General features: G+C 39.4%; 1 long non-coding RNA gene across 1 annotated transcript in view; it reads right to left on the bottom strand.

The window, feature by feature from the left end:
- Positions 1 to 1,205: 1,205 nt before the first annotated feature.
- The window catches only part of LOC139678699 (uncharacterized), a 54,992-nt gene continuing 39,064 nt past the window's right edge, over positions 1,206 to 17,133 (bottom strand). Inside the window, exons 3-4 of the long non-coding RNA XR_011699074.1 lie at positions 2,724 to 2,797; positions 1,206 to 1,592 (exon numbers count right to left, since the gene is read on the bottom strand). This is a non-coding gene — a long non-coding RNA (uncharacterized lncRNA). The remainder of the gene's footprint in view (positions 1,593 to 2,723; positions 2,798 to 17,133) is intronic.

Genomic DNA, 17,133 nt, shown 5'->3' with positions numbered 1-17,133 from the left:
TGGGGAGGTTGGGAGTGCTGACACAGCTGTTGACTGCCCTGCACACCAACACAGATCTACATGAGTAAGAGACTTCTTGCTGCTTCCTTCCTGTAACTGGTACGAATGCTCTCATGTAGCAGATCTGCAAACCCTTTCCATCATATAGATGGGTACACAAGAGTTGCATGAGCCCTAAAATTCTTAAAATGTTGCAGACTTACTTTTCCATACATAGAAAAATCAATTCAACTTTTGTGAAAAGTTGCCTTAAAAGAGAACATAAGATACACACAGCTTTTCCTATGGCTTCATTTTATGTTTCTTTAGAAGTGAGAAACCAGAAGAATGTTTCTTTAAGCAGGAGCTTTAGAAAGATTTCATATGTTATTAAGGGTAAAGATGAAGCAAAACAAGATATGAGTGGATAGAACAACAAGCAAATCTGTCTAAAGAACTCCTTCTCCTCTGCAAAGTTAAGAACGACTGAATAGTAAATTGTTTTTTAATAAGTTTTGTATTCTCCTGGGTTACGGTTAAAGGGTTAATTTAACGCTTGACCCATTAAAACCGTTGAGAGCAGTGAGAACCTTGTAAGTCTGATCAGATGATTATTGCTGGAAGATAAGTGGTTGAAAACCGAGCCTCACTAGTTCAGGTAATCAAGGGAAATTGGCATAAAAGAGAAGATGCGGCTGAGTAAAGACAGAACAGCTACCTGAGATTCTATTACTTGTCGTCTTTCAAGCATAATAATGAGATTATAGTAACCCTAAACTGGCTGAAAACAGAAATCTGGCTGTCTGTCAAGTTCATTGTGTTGAGTTTTACAACACTCCAGATCTGGTTCCTCTGAACCTACAATAATTATATCTGGAAGACAGGCTCAAAGAAACCCTTTTCAACCTTGGACCTTTGTCAGGTTTTGGCTTATAACCAAAGTACCATTGTTTATGTCATGGGAAAATAAAAAATAAAAACAAAACAAAACAAAAAGCATTGTTAATGTTTATTATTATTTTTTCATCATGCAATTCTTAAAAAAATATTGCCACAAGTCTTTCCTCACTCCAGCTGTCACACTGCCTTGTGATTTTCTGAATGAACTTGTTATAGAAGCACAAGCCTTTTGGCTTCTCCGTGGTTACTCAAGTCAGAGCATTTTGTTGTAATAATTTTATACACCTTTAATTGACATGTGCTTTCACACCACACACATGTGGGGTAGTGCTCCTACTTTTTAAAAAACAAAAAATTACATGACAGAAACATAGAGTTCATTACATTAGCCTGAAAAGTACATGTGCTTCCATCCTGGACTAGTCTTAAACCCAGGTTGTTTTGGTGTGGAGAGAGTTGTTAAAATCATGGGATGTGAGGTCTTGTTTAAAGACTGATTTGAGACAGCAGCTGTAAAGTTGCTTTTCACGAAGGCTTTTAGACAAGTTTGGAGTCCAGCTGGCTTCAGCTCCACCAAGTGCACTGTTCCTCCTGCTCAAAGGGAGTGTCTACCTGCCCTTCCTTCTGTCTTGCTTGTATAAATGCTTTTCCAGCTTGAGGTAGGTCTGGACTGATAGTAGGAAGAGATGTTTGCATCCATGCTTCACTTCAGACTGTGAAGAAAATAATCAGGTTAAAAGTCTGTATTACCATTGAAAGAGCTATGTCAGATGATGGTGTCAGCCTGTTCCTAGAGGTCACCATTATTGCTGTTGCAGGGACAAAGCTGCCTGGGTTAGCCTGGGTGAGCTGGGCAGCTGGCATTAACCCGGCTGCTTTCTGCCAAAGTGCTTTGCAGGGCTGTTCACACAGACAGAGCTGATGGAGCAGTAACCTCCCATGATGGTCAAGGATCAGCATCTCAGCACAGTACCACTGTTACTCAGCATGGCTTTAAGAGAGGACATCTTACACTGCTTCAAGCCTCCATGCAAAAGATGCTGATCTCCTAGCCCCTGATGCTGGCAGTCATGCTCTTTTGCCCCATGTGTTCTGTGGTCTTGTGAGCTGATATGATTCAGTTGCCAAAGAACCCTTTCTCTTGGTCTAAACTGTAAGCATAGGAATGCCAGTTTGCAGTTCCAGAAAGTCTTTCAGACAGAGATCAGAGCCCTAAACACAAGTATGGACTTAGGAATGTGATTAAATTCTTTGTTCAATGGAGATCTGTGCTTGTAAGAGGTATGTTTCAGCAGACATTCAGCATTTGTTAAGGGCTATGCCCACTGCAGACTCCCTCCTCATTTTTCACAGGCATGGGCTTGTGACATTGTTCATGACCTGCCTTTATTCCCATTTTCAACATCCATGTAGGAAAAAAATACTGTTTATTGAATAGGGATAGTAACTATCAGTGAGCTGCCTTTCAGGGTCACCATGAAGTAGCAACCACATGTAAATACTTCTTAAGTCCCAAATATTTTTAAGACCTTAACAACAGACTTAGAACCCTAATTTTCAATGCTCCTGTTTCTGAAACATGAGGTTTGTATCTCAGTGCTCTTCCTGGAAAAGCTACATCAAATGGGCCTTTTTCATGTGAGCAACACAGAACAGTCATATGGCCCTAACCTTAAAATTGAACAGGTATTCTGACAGTAGTGTATTTGACGAAGCTCACAATAGATATATTTATTGCAGATCTTCCCTGTTTGTCTGAAAATCAGTTTTTTTCCTCGGAACTAATTACCAAAGCCCTGAGAACTACCAAGTTTATGCCAAAGCAGAGCTGAATTATTACCAACCTTTGCAGTCTTAGGCCTGGTTCTCGTAAGTTAAAGTCTTCCTAGTGATGCCTCTGCAGTTCATGAATCACTGACTGTGAGAAATGAAAATACACAGTACTATGATATTTGCAATTAATACAGGGTCTATGGTGTCAAACCTTCAGAGTTCTCCAAAAGAGCATTTTGGGCTGCTTCTTAATATAGTTCAGTGCAGAATTAGCTCAGGAACACGAAATACTGAAGTTAAACAAATTGGGTAATTGGCAGGAAATCAGCTATTTTTCACCAAATCATGATTCATCAAAATGGAACTATTTCATGGAAGTCTATGTTCCAGCAAAGCTGTCCTGGGAAAGTTTAACCCGTATCATTATGGAGTGATAATAGCTTGAGTCCAAGTAGTGAGCTGAGCTGAATGCTTGCAAACAGCTTCTAGTACTGGCTCTTTAGCTTACCGCAGTTTTTATTTAAGAGGGGGGAGAAAAAAAGGAAAAAGTATTCATAAAAGTCCAGTTACTAAATATATATATATATATATATGTATGTATAAAAGCTTGGGTGCAAAATCCTAAGGCTTCCTCTCTTCCTGGGTTGAGCAGAGAAAGATTGCAGAGCAGTCCAGGCTCTTCAGAGGGCACAGAAGTGCAGGATATGAATAGAAGACGGCCCAAACAGTTCCATGCATAGCACTCTGCTTTTTCTTCCCAGCCACGTATCTGACCCTGTATCTACTCTCATGGACTCAGGAGTAGCTTACAGAACCCAATCTTTTACCATTTGCATTGAATGTGCCTGGTTAGATGAAATGCATTGACAGCCATTTGCATGTGGAATAGGTTCAGACAAGGTAGAACTGAAAAACTTATTCTTCATTCTTCTATCCTATAAATATATGAGTTCAGACATACCCAAAATGGTTCAGTTACTATTTTACCCTAACATGTGTTTAGGACCTCATCTTCATATATTTCTATTTAAAAAAAAACCACATTAATTGCATGGATAAGTGAAACAGGAATGTGAAAAGAAACAGGAATACTTGAAGAGCAGCACAAATCCTGAAAGAGAGGATTTAAGTATGCTTCACTTCAATTGCCTCAGTATTATCAGCTCTTAAAAAAAAAAGAATGTTTTTAATATTTAATGAACCTCTGCAGCAATGTTATAGCCAAATATTATGAAGGAACTATGAGGAAACTGCAGAGCTAATAGAACTGAACTGAAGCAAGGATTTTCAGAAGTGACTTAATCTGAGACTTGAAAACTGAAATAACTTTTATCCTTATTGAGAAACTGCTGGCTCCCTTCACCCAAACATATTTATATAGATATTTAACTGATTTCACTAGTGAAAAAGCTAATGTATTCTAGAACAATTTATTTTAAAATGTGAACTGTAAAATTATGCTACAAAGTTTATTAAACTTTCAGGTGTTACATTTTGACATACTCAGATCTTTCCTTTAACAATGACAGAATGCTACACAAAAATACTGCATTTCATCTGGTGTAGGTCTTTATCTTATCTTGACAGATTATTGCTGGTTAAATTGTAGAGCTGACTTAAAGGCAGGACTCTTCAAGAGAGTGAGAAATTAAGGCTTCACCAAATGGTAATAAAGCTATTAAAAATGCAAACAGAAAACAGCTACACTGTACAGGTTAGACAGCTAATCCAAACTAGCAGTTTAAAAAAGCAGAGCAATTACACTTTTATTTAAATGCAAGGAATATGAGCAAGAATAGAATGAGGTGCCTTGTTTAAATGCATTCTTTTGAATATTTATTAGAAATAATACATGTAGTTAAGCCACTTATCTGATTTCAGTGAATAAGTAAAATGAAAAAGATCAATTTTCATAATTATACTAAAGAAGTCTGTCTTTCATAAAAATCTCATTAATAACACCATTATTACTGAAAAAATATCTCAGTATTGTTATTGTTATTCTAATTATCAGCAAAATGCTACTGATAATGTTGTCATAAAATTCCTTTTTAGTATCCTATTAAGATAGACTAAGTAGTGGTTTAAGTTAAATCTAGATACTAAGTGGCATTTAGAAAAAAAAATTCTTTGTGTATTTGGATAAAATACATTATGTGTATAATTACATAAATTACTCCAAGTTTAGCAAACAAGAGATATAGATAATGCTTATGTGCATATGTATTGTTGTGTCTATAGAACTATATAGCCAGCTCAGAAGGAAACATACCAAAGCATGCAAGCAGAGTAACACAATATTGCCTGGGAACAAAAATAGGTTTTTTGGAAAATTTTAACAAACATTTTCACTTATTTATAATTGTAATCAGAGGGTTTGTCAATGCTCACTGTGTTTTTTAGTGCCCACCTGGATTTTTTAAAATTGCTCAAGATTTTGGGAACTTCTAGATATTGATATTAGAAAGGCATCTTATCTTACACAGAAAGAAAATTTTAGATGCTTGCATCTGTTTTCCAGCATAATTCAAAACTAGGCCAGCATTGGAGGGAGCCACAGAGGAGGGGGCAGGAAAGATTTCTGGAGTTGGAACCTGACAGTTCTTCATCCTTATGGCAGACAAGGACTGAACAGCCAACATGGCTACAGAAGAGAATTTGCCCCTGCCATGTAATTTGACATGGTACCATGTTGAGGTTCAGCAGGCATGGAGAACAGAACCTCAGCCAGACAAATAAGATGGCTAGTTCCCCATCCAAAAACCTGATTAATATATAATAGCTATAGTAGCCACCACAGTCAATAAAAAACAAGTATACAGGCTTTCTTGGGGAGTCTTCTAAGGTTGTGAACAGCTTTCTGAAGTGTGAGACATCTGGAAGATGAAGAAGCAATTGGAAAGTTGCAAAAGTTGTCATGGGAAGGCAGCCTGCTGCCCTGTTGCCCTCTGTGAGATTTCACACTATGCAAAAAGAAATATGTCACTGGTAGCCTAGTAATCTTACAATTCTTATCCCTGGAAAGATAATGTTCACGTTTATTGAGCAATAGATTTTCACCAATGTAGATGGTTCCGGCAGTTTCTGGTTCTGCTTTCATAGCCACAACTTTAGTAATAGTGGAAATAAGTTCATTTGACAATACAAGAAGAGGCCAGTGTCCACAAGGCAAAGAAAATAATAGATTAAAGGACCATTTACTGCCCAGATACTGATTATTATTGCATGCATGTCTGTGTTTGGAAGAATGGCTATTTACCATAGCATTGATTAAGCAAGCCAACAGGCATGCTTAAGAAGGATCTAAGCAAAAATTCAAAGCTTTTCCTGAATAAGGTTAGAAACAAGCACATCCCAAAGTAGATTACAGACTTATTTTCTCTTAAGTTGTATTATTTTTTTGTTAATTGGTGTCATGTTCTGAAAAAAATCCTGTCAAGTGAATTTTGTGTCTGTAACTTGACTACCTTCTTCTGTACTAAAACACTTAGACAAAATTAACCTACCTGACTCAAGAGACTCAGGTAACTTTCAGAAACAACTTCCAGTGTATCGCAATCACTGTTAGCAATAGAGATAGTTGTTACTTATCCCAATGTGTCACAGGTGGCATTTACCACTATGCATGAGTGTTAAAGCAAACAGAAACAGCTTTTATCACAGCAGAATGTCATGATCTGCACTTAGGGTTCAATCTTTCCATCGACTATGTGGGCACAAATTGACATGCCTCAGAGAGTAGGATTGAATCCTCTACTTATTTTAGCAAGTGTTCTAAAAATAAAATCAATATAGGGAGTTGTAAAAATAACTTTTTTTTTTACTTGCTAGGGAGAACTGCATAAATTATAGCTTTATTTTCTTCTACTTGAGAATTATGTAAGTTGTATGAAAAGCTCAAAATAATTTTATACAACCATTGTACTTCTGCATCTGCATGTCTCTAGTGATTTCTTTTTTCCTCCTTTTTTTCTTTCCCACTTTCTCTTGTTCTCTCTCCTCCACTCTCTGTCTCTTCATGACTCACAGGCATGCTCACATATACACACACTTTTCAGTAGCAAGGGTATATGCAGTAGGCAACCCCTAGTTTTCCTGATTGAAAGTGTTCCTGTGGTTTCCAGTATGATTTTTCTGAGCTTTTGTGTATAACCACCTACCTCTGCAAGATAAATTGATTTCAGTTGATCTCTTGGGTGCACACTTAGGGCAGATTTCAATTAGTCAATCTCTGTCTCCATCCCACTGTTTGGATTTACTGAGGCTACTTTAAAAGCAGCGGCTACTTTTAAGAAGGAAGAATACAAATAAAGTAATAGGAGGAGCACATATTCTCATTATTACTAGGAACTCTCTTTTTGCCTAACACTATTTCTGCTGCTGTAACAAATCAGATCCTAATTAACTAGGGACCCAAAGATTCCTCACATTCCAGCTAAATCCTGCAATTTTTCTGTTCAAAAGCCCTCACTGGATTTCTTAGCAATACAGTTAAAACCTACAATATAGCGAAGCATCTGTCCCATCTCCCCAGGAGCACAGGGTTCCTGAGGCTGCATGTGCAGTTAAACTTGCATTCACAAGACCAGCAACAAAGCTCATGCTAACCCAGGTGTGCTTGCACCATCACAGTCCTTAATCATGTGATGACAAAGTCCCCAACCTCAAATAATATGGATTTTGCCTACAAAGTTGGGCACCTGGGTGTTCTACACTATTCTTTTGGTCTAACCCAATTACTTTAATTTGCATGTCAGAACCTTTATTACTGCAATTGCTCTTCTCTCAAACATTCACATTAACAAATTGATCAGCCTTGATATGCTGTGCACTTACTAAAAGCAATACCTCATTTTCTTTTGGAGATGGAACTTTGGAAATGTAAGCATGCAGACTTGTCTTTTGATGAGCTGAGTGTCTTGTTTGTGACTCTATGTCCTACATAAAGCTGTGCCTGCTTTGCATTTTTCCTGAGCCCAATCCTAAGGCTCTTTTAAGGTTTATATTCACTGCTCCATGTGTTAGATCTCTTTTCTTTCTCCATTTCCTTTTCTTTGCCTCACCTCTTCTCTCCTTCCTTCTTTCCCCTTTTCTAGTTTCACTTGCCTTATTCATAGGAATCTCCACTTGTTTATTGCTGATTTGTAAGTCAACAGTGTCTCAGAGCTGGAGTGTGTCTAGAGAAGGGCAACAGAAATGGTGGAGGGTCTGGAGCACAAATCCTGTGAGGAGCAGCCGAGGGAGTTGGGGTTGTTTAGCCTGGGGAAAAGGAGGCTCAGGGCAGACCTTATCACTCCCTACAACTACCTCGAAGGAGGTTGTGATAAGGTGAGTGTTGGTCTCTTCTCCCAAGAAACAAGCAATAGAACAGGAGGAAATGCCCTCAAGTTGCACCAGTGGAGGTTTAGATTGCATACTAGAAAAATTTCTTCACTGAAAGGTTTGTCAAGCATCGGAACAGGCTGACGAGGGAGGAGGTGGAGTGACCATCCCTGGAGGTATTGAAAAAATGTGTAAATGTGGCATCTGGGGACATGGTTTAATTGTGTACTTGGCAGTGCTGGCTTAACGGTTGGACTTGTTGATCTCAAATATCTTTTCCAACTGAAATGATTCTGTGATTCAGTAAGTCAGTAAGAATAATTTGAAAAAACAATTCCCAGAAAAATACTTCAAATATATATGTGTGTATTCAAATGTTACTTTTCACATTTTAATGAGCACAAACACAGAAATAATAGTTATAGCAGATATTCATCCTGCACTGAGCTCCTATAGCATCATATTTAGTACAAAGTTGTCACCACTTCTTAAAAATACTTACATGCATGAAAAATTGAATTTGGTCACTTAGGCATTTTTGAAGATTTGAAACAAAACATTAGTGAAATAATTGCTGAATCCAGGAAATTACCATGACATCTGTCAGTCTTAAGGCAAATGATTATACTTTAGGCCAGATCATGGTCAGCCACTGGGCATTGCAGGAAAGAGCAGGCTTCAGCAGCTAGATAGCACTTTTCCTGCTTTAATTATCTTTCTGTGGTATCTGACTGCTGTGTCCCCGTTCCCAGGATAGCAGGCCAGGAAAAAGAAGATTTTATTGTTACTTTAGGTTGTTAAAAAAAAAGTTAGGCTCAGACCAAAAAAGCCACTCCAGTCAGTGCAAATCAGGGCAGACTCATGACTACTCCTCCTTTGCTCCTGTTTTTTCCCAACCAGCCCTTGAGAATATAAACTGAGCACCTTGGATGCACAAAAAAAAGCACTCTCTTCAAAACATATCAGAGAGTATTTGACAAATTGCCCATTGAAAGTTGTAGAGAAACAATGTCCATTAATGCTCACCAAGCAATATTTAGATGCACCTGTAATACTTTCTCCACCCATATTAACATGAATTAACTGCATTAGCTTGTTTCCTTCTATTTCTAACTGTTTCACTCCAAATCTCATACTTGTTCTGTCATGTATTTCAGGTTGTCCAAACAGCTCCTGTAAATTTCAGCATGGTTCTATATGTAATATTGCTTCACACAAAGCTGTTGTTGACATAACATTATGCAGAAAAATATATACACCATCTCTCAGGCCCTCCACTCTAATTTTACCCCTTGTACTGGGGATGTATTATGACTTTTATTTCTGTTTGGTATTTTAGGGGAAGGATATGTTTATAATTTTGACTATCCATATGTTTAAAGTGTATTTTCTGTCTCCAAGTAGGAAGGCAAATAACCATTATTAGTCACTACTTATTAAATAAAATTGTAGCTAGTAAATGGCCAACTTTAGCCATTTTTAAGTTCAGTTAGTATGACCTTCTCATCTAGAAGATGTTTAAGGAAAATTACAAAAAGAAAAGCTATATGGAGAGTGGAGAGGGGGGACAGAATGATTCATAGGGAGAGTCCTGGCTCCTGTGGAGCTATTCTTTGTTTGACAACACAATATGTGCTGAAATCCTGTCTGGTCAAAAAAACACTGTAAAAGGATCTGTTATTTCACCCCTCATTTACATGGTAAAAGTGTGGTTTGATCCCCAACTGCTGAAAAGAAAATACAGTAACCGCTGCTCCTAATTTGAACCCTTCCTTTATGAAAAAGAATGTTACTGTAAACATTAACTCTGGCTAATAGCCCTCAGAAGAGCTACTCTTTGTCTTTGCTGTGACAAACTTCAGGATGCCTTGGCTTTGAGATTTACCCTCACTTGATGGTCCACAGCTCTCTTAAAACTTGCTCTTGTCCAACCAGTGTGGCTGACCAGCTGGCCCAGTGTGTACATAGCTGTGCTGCACCTGTGGCATGTCATCTTCATTGGCTTGAGTCTCCTCAAACCATTAGGACTTCTGAGGAAACATGGTTCTTTTCGGTGCATAGACTTCATAGAATCACAAAGTGTTTGGGGTTAGAAGAGACCTCTGTAAGCTGGTGTAACATTTCTGCTCAAGCACAGACATTTAAAGCCAGTTGCCCAGCATCCCACCTGAACAATCAACGTCTCCAAGGACAGAGACTCCACAATGCTCCTGGGGCAACCTATGCAAGTGCTCAATCAACTTCACAGTGAACTGTTTTCTTACATTTAAAAGGACCCTTCTGTGTTTCAGGTTGTGCCCATTGCCACTTGTCTTGTCACTGATCACCACTCAAGAGACCCTGGCTCTGTCCTCTTTGCACTTTCCCTTCAGGTATTTTTACACTTGTAAGATCCCTCCCAAGCTTTCGCTTTTCCAGGCTGGACAGCCCCAACTCTCTCAGCCTGTCTTCCTCATATGAAAGGTGCTCCAATCCCTTAATAATCTTCACGGCCCTTCATTGGAGTTTCTTCAGTATATCCATGTCCTTTCTTGTATTGGGGAGCCCAGAACTGGACACAACAGTTCTTTTGTGCTGAGGACAATGACACAAACGCTGACAAGAATGATCACCTCCCTTGACCAATACTTGCTTTCCAGTTGGGCAACACTCAGCATCCATGGATACCTGGAGTTTTTCCTCCCCAGGTGCAGAACTTCTCACTTCCCATTGTTCAACTTCATGAAGTTTTTTGGCCTTCATTTCTCCAGCCTGTCAAGGTTTCTTTGGATGGCAGTACAACCCTCTGGCATATCAGCCATTCTTGCCACTTTTGTGTTATCTACAAATTTGCTGAGAATGCACTCTGCCCTGTCATCCAGGTCATTAATGAAGATGTAAACAGGACTGGATCCCCTGGGGTACACTGTTACTTAGAAGCCTCCACCTAAACTTCATGAGACTGACCACAACTCTCTGGACCCAGTTTTCAATCCACCTCACTTTCTACTCATCCACCCCTTAATTCAACGGTGGCAAAAGCCTTTCTGAAGTCCAGGTAGAAAACATCCACTGCTCTCCCCTCATCTGCCCTGCCAGTCCTTTAGCACAGAATGTTATCCAGTTGGTCAAATATAATTTCCCTTTGATGAAGCTATGCTGACTACTCCATGATTATTTTTTTCCTTCAGGTGTCTGGAAATTATTTCCAATATGGTTCCATCACATCCCAGGGGATCAAGGTGAGTCTGACCAGCCTTTAGTTCTCTAAGTGCTTGCCCTTCTTGAAGATTGGAGTGCTATTTGCTTTTCTCCAGCCTTTGGGCAGTTCTCCCAATTACCACAATTGCTCACAGTTCTCCCAGTTACCATAATTGCTCAAAGATCATCGGGAGTGGCCTCACAATTTGCAGTGACAGCTGTTGGCTTCCTCAGCTCTTGTGGGTCTATCTCATCCGGCCCCACGGACATATGTATGCCTGGTTTGTCTAAGTAATACAAGACCTGATCCTCTTCCTGCAAGGGTACATTTTTTCTTGCTTCAGCCCTTCCCGTGGTCTATGAGATCTGGCATTCTTGAAGACCGTTCTCACTGGTAAAGGCTGAGGCAAACAAGGCATGCAGCACCTCATGTTCTGCGTAACCAGGTTCCCATTCTCCTTCAGCAGTGGGCCCTCATTTTTGATAGCTTTCCTTTTGACACCTAGGTATTTACAGAAGCCCTTCTGTTGCCTTTGCCATCCCTACCACATTCAGTTCTGACAAATTTGACTGTGACTCTTTCCCACTGAAATCTGGGCAAACACATAGGATTTTCACATGCCAGGGGATGCAGAATTGTGAGGAAGTGTCAGAGGAACATCAGGGCCCAGGATGGTGCTCCCTGTCATTGCCTTTACCTGTAGAACTGGCTGAGCATCAGCTGAAGGGAAAGTGACTGCTAGAGCTGCCACCCAAACTGTGTGACAGGATTGTCAGCCTGGGTTGAAAGCACCATCAAAGTCAGATGAGAGTTTTTTGGGATAGATGGGTGGGAATATTAAGAGTATAAGAGCTGGACTTAACTCTGCAAAAAGTCTGTGACTCGAGACACTATCATTCTAGTTTTACTCGCAGAACATGGTCACCCTGACATCTTTACTCTCTCTATGCTCTTTCACACACAAATCCCTTCTCCTGAAAGTTACTTGTTTTCCTCTGGAGGGAAATCTTAGCACAGTTGATGGGTCAGATTGTTGAAGGACACATGGCAAATAAATAACCTGGTTTTGACTGATGCTTCCTTGAGACATTCTTTCAACCTCTCCCACAGATCCTTGCACAAACTGGCATCCACATGGTGTCACATCCCCTCCCATGTCACACATCAAACATTATCAGTATCATGCTGGAGAACTCTGCTCTGCTTTACGCTCAAAAGTCATTTTATACTGAAAGATCACAAAGATTTGCTACGAGTGATGTCTCAAAGTCACAAGGTACCTGGCAGACACCTGTATTAGGCTATTGCAGGCTGCTGCAATATCCTAGGTCTGGGAAGTCACCAACCAGCCCCACATTTTGCAAGGGCTTCAAGTTCTTTCACTAATGCAATCCCCAGAAGCTATGGATATAACATAAAATGTAGTCTCTGTGTATTTTATTTCATACTATTTTTCTAATTGAAAATAAATATAACCGTAAGAAGCATAAAGACAACAAAAACATCACCAAAGAAAATACACACATTTCCCTGTGTATGCAAGGGGCAATGTCCTGCTGCGGAGCACTGTAATCGAAGGCACCTGGCACTGATAAAGAGACATGAACACACACAACTGAGTGCTGTGCAAGATCCCTCTGAATTCAGCGGAGGGAAGAGAGCTGATCTCCAAATACTGCATTCTGCAAAGGCAGATGCCCAGAGCTGCAATAGAAGCTGCCTGAGCTCCTTGACACTTCTTGCAGGCACCCAGACCCAGTTCTACACTACACAAGAACCACCTCAGTCTGTTCGGTTCAAGAGTGTCCAGTCAATCTTGGCAGAGTGGCATCCAAAGAACTAAGAGGAGGTCTGCTTTGGCTCATGACATCCAAACAAAAAGTGAAATAATAGATTCAAACAGCCAAGTACAATTGAAAGAGCACTTGCTCCCTTTTCTCCAGTGCTCCCAGAGGGATCAGGGAACCTGGCAAGGTTTGAACCTATAGCATTCACAAGGGCCCTGTTATCTTAGGTGCCCCCTAATATTAGATGTTTGGATCACCACCTTGGGCACATTATTCATGCATCTTGCTAATGCTGGAAGAGGAGGACCACTGCATGGTTCCCAGCAAGAGTGCAGACAAGAACTTCATGATTAGGTTCTTTTCAAGGGGTAGATATTCCCAGCAAAAATTATTTTATTTACTATGGGGAGAAAGAGAATTCCTCTTCCAGGACTTAGGCAGGATTTAGGTCCCTTTGAATACATTAGATAATAAAATAGCTCAGGTAAGAGATTAGTCAACAAAATTTTCAAACTCAGGGTTTTTAAAAGTGTTTGGAAGCTAACTTTGGGCACCTGACAAACTCAGGCTGAACAGCGAGGCACTCAGTGTTTTGGGCAGTTACAGAAAAGTTGAGAAAAAAGCCTTGGACACCTCAACATGCTGTCTTAAGCATTAGGCTAGTCACTAGACAGCAGAGCTATGATCAGTTGTTTAAACTCTGATTGTTTCTCAGTCTAAAATAAAGATATCCCTTGTGATTACTTGGTGGCTTGAAGAACTTCATCAGGTATTGCATTTATACCAGTACTTGTGCTGTATTCACACAGTACTGATGATTCCATTATAGAACATCTGTCATTGTAATATATGTTTTTAAATATATGTTCTTAAAATTGGCAATGGACCTCTGTTGCATAAAGAAACACTGGCTATATCTAAATGAGGTAGCAATTGCTTATCTTAGTATGTAAGTCTGATGTCAAGTATTTTTACTCATGTTAACCAAATATATTTGACAGATTTACTTTCTATTTTTCATTTAATTCTTCTTGAAGTGAGATTTATTTCACTGTTTGTATTAGAATCATACTGTACACTTTCCCATCTTCATTGCTGTGTAAAGAGAGAGGGTTTTTATCTGTGAACTAAAAAATTATGCATTACAGTTGTTTCTGTTCAAGATAAGGTGCTGACAAACTTATACAAATAAAGAAGGAAAGTTCAAAGAGGTTGATGATTTTAAATGTGTTTTACAGTGCTGTTAAGAAGTTTTCCTAAATATGCAGCTCCTAATAATAGGGTTCTCCCTCAGAAAAAACCAAATTACAGATTTCTTCTACACATAATTACTCTTCTCCCAGCTGAGTTGATGTTGGGTCCACTAGACTCCTCTAATAGCTCAGCAAATCATACAGTATCTTGACTACTTAAAGAAACTTCCTCCTCTCCCTGACCATTACCTCTTGCAGACAAGCTCACCTAATGCCTTCATGTCTGGAAAGCAGAGAAAGAGAAAGCTGTGCTGACAGTACCTGCAAAAGGACCATGTGCCTGTCCTTGTGTTCTTCTGAATTTGTTACTGCTTCTTGGTCAGTTGCCATTACCATGTCAGAAGAGCCTCATGGTCACAGCTGAAACTGTGGTGTGAAGGCTCTTGCAGGGACCTAGTTGTGTCTTTCCCAGACCAAAAAATGCAGAGGGATCCACAGTGTGTGGTGATGTTTGTGGCAACCTCAAGAGTGCAGCCAGAATCAGGCTTCTGAGGGTACAAGACCTGGGTCCTTCTAAAATAGAGTGAATTTTAGTGTAGTCACCTCATCTTCTTCCTTCCCTGGTCTGGGATTCCATGCAGTAGTTCTTATTGCCTGCCCATAACTTGGAGACTGGACCTGATATGACTCAGTTTGTGTATATATTACTACATGATTTCAGTTCAGGAAGGAGTGTGGTAAGGAAAGCTCTGCATTTAGGCAAAAGTGACAAAACTATGTGGGCATCTTTTTCATAACCATGAATTCTCTCAGAGCCCCTCCAAAAAGGCCTGCGGAGCAAACAAAAGAGTGAATGGTCATGCCATTCAGAGAGAGTATTTACATATGTCTCATCTGCAATTGCTTGCATTAGTAGATGCAATTGCCATGTTATTATGTAATTATATTTTATACCTGCTATTATAGAATTTTAAATATTTATTAACAATTTAATAACTCAAAAATGTGAAAGATGTCAGAAAAAGCCCAAAGAAGTCACAATGTGTTTCTCTCCCAGAATAGCATGAAGACTGAATTAGGGGGAAAAGGAGCATTGGGACCATGGATCTAAGAAGAAAGTCATATAATGTGTCCTATCAATGAGACACTGATGGCTTTCTCAGCTGTCACTCCTTACTTGTCCTCTTAAAATGGAGAGCAATCAGAAAAAAACTGAAATATTTAGAGCTTCTGGGAAATAACATTCCTGGTACAAAGTCTGGTCTGGGAAAATGAGTATAGGTGTTTATGAAGAAGGAAAATAAAATGGATATTGGATCTGACATCGGCTGGGGAGCAGAAAAGGAAGGAGACAACAGAGAAACAGATGGAAGCAGACACGGAGATTGGCAACAGTTTTATATTTTGACAGTTTCCAGTGTTATAACATTCAGTTTTGTTCTCACTGGCAATAATTCAGCCACCTTCACCAAAAAAAAAAGGAAAAAAATGTAATTTGAGGAAAAAACCCTTGTGTGACAGTCATTCTGACCAGCCTTATCACGGAGGTGAGAGCCAAGGGATGCAGATCCTCAAAGGCACAGAGAGAAAAGCTTTGACTTCATATGTGACAGATATATCATGGGTCAAGACACGTAGAGTGAAAAATGGGTCAGATAGGTGAACCAACAGCAAGAGAGGAGTTTCAGAAAACAGAAAATAAATATCAAAGTAACATGCACGTAGTAAATGAAAAGAAAACATCATACCATGGAACATAATATCACCTTGTTGGAAAGGACTATTTCAGTCTCAGAAAATACAGACAAATGGGACTATGAGGAATACAGCAGTGTTTGTTGAAAATCTGAGCCATTAAAAGGTGAATGAGGTGGAGAGACAAATCTACATTTCTAGGGAGCCTCAGCACATGGCAGAGACAGAACAATGCTTGGTACAGCCCAGTAAAACTGACTGATAGCCTATAATAGAGACTGCTGGGGAGTGAGGGGTACTTAGCAGAAAAAGGTGTCAGCATTCTGTCATGCAGCAGATATCAAGAGAACAGCAGTTGATACCCAGAATACATTTTAAGATAACCAAAAAAGCAGTGATTATGCAGACATATTAAAGAACAGGGGTAGTAGAAAGTTCTGAACTGTTTTGTTCTTTTTCTACCTGAGAACAGAGCAAAGAAGTATTTGAGAATGACTTTTTTGTAACCCTAATGAGTGAGAATGAGTATTAAATTTGTCCTAAGCTTGTGACTTCCCATCACAGAGTCCTAAGAACAGTACATCAGAAAAAAAATCCCTGCTCCTTGAAGTCTGAAATATTTGTTATTGCTGCTGACTTTCAAAAAACTCTTCTATATTTCCAGTAGAATTGAGGGCCCAGGAATCTTGAATGTCCAGTATCACATATTAAGCTTGAGCTAGGTAGGCTTGTGCTTGCCTGCAAAGAAGAGGAGATTTTATTTCCAAGTGAGAAAGCAGAAACTAATTCATAGGTTTAACCTCCTGTTTATTAGTTCTACTCACCAGTAATGGACAAAAAACAACCCCATGTGACTTGGGAAACTGATTACTGTAGGAGAGCAGCAAGCATGAATAGTAAAGGCATACATCCAACATGCAGTGGGCTGAAACTGGCTGAAATATGTTCCCAGCAAGTATTTCTTGAATACTTATAAGTAACGACAAAATACAAAAAACCCTAAACTGTTCCAAATTATTTGTTAAATGAGAATAGCCCATCATTTGGTGACCACATTGTTTGCCATCAACTATTTGTTCATCCCTACTACTGATGGAAGAGAGCTCTGGCTGAGTGGACAGATGTTTCTTTCTGCTAACTTTGACAACACTGGGTCCATAGTCCTTGACCAGAGGAACTAATTAAGTAGTAAAATCAGTTCTTTGTAACACAGAAAGAAAGAAAGGGTAAGACCACTGAAGAACTTGAGGTACTGATTAACTCACAAGAGTTTCATGTATAATGCAAATCATTAAAGCTTAGT

This window comes from Pithys albifrons, chromosome 1 (genome assembly GCF_047495875.1).
Source record: "Pithys albifrons albifrons isolate INPA30051 chromosome 1, PitAlb_v1, whole genome shotgun sequence".
Taxonomy (NCBI): domain Eukaryota; kingdom Metazoa; phylum Chordata; class Aves; order Passeriformes; family Thamnophilidae; genus Pithys; species Pithys albifrons.
The sequence above is the reverse complement of the archived record's forward strand: the minus strand, read 5'-3'. Positions and strand labels throughout refer to the sequence as shown.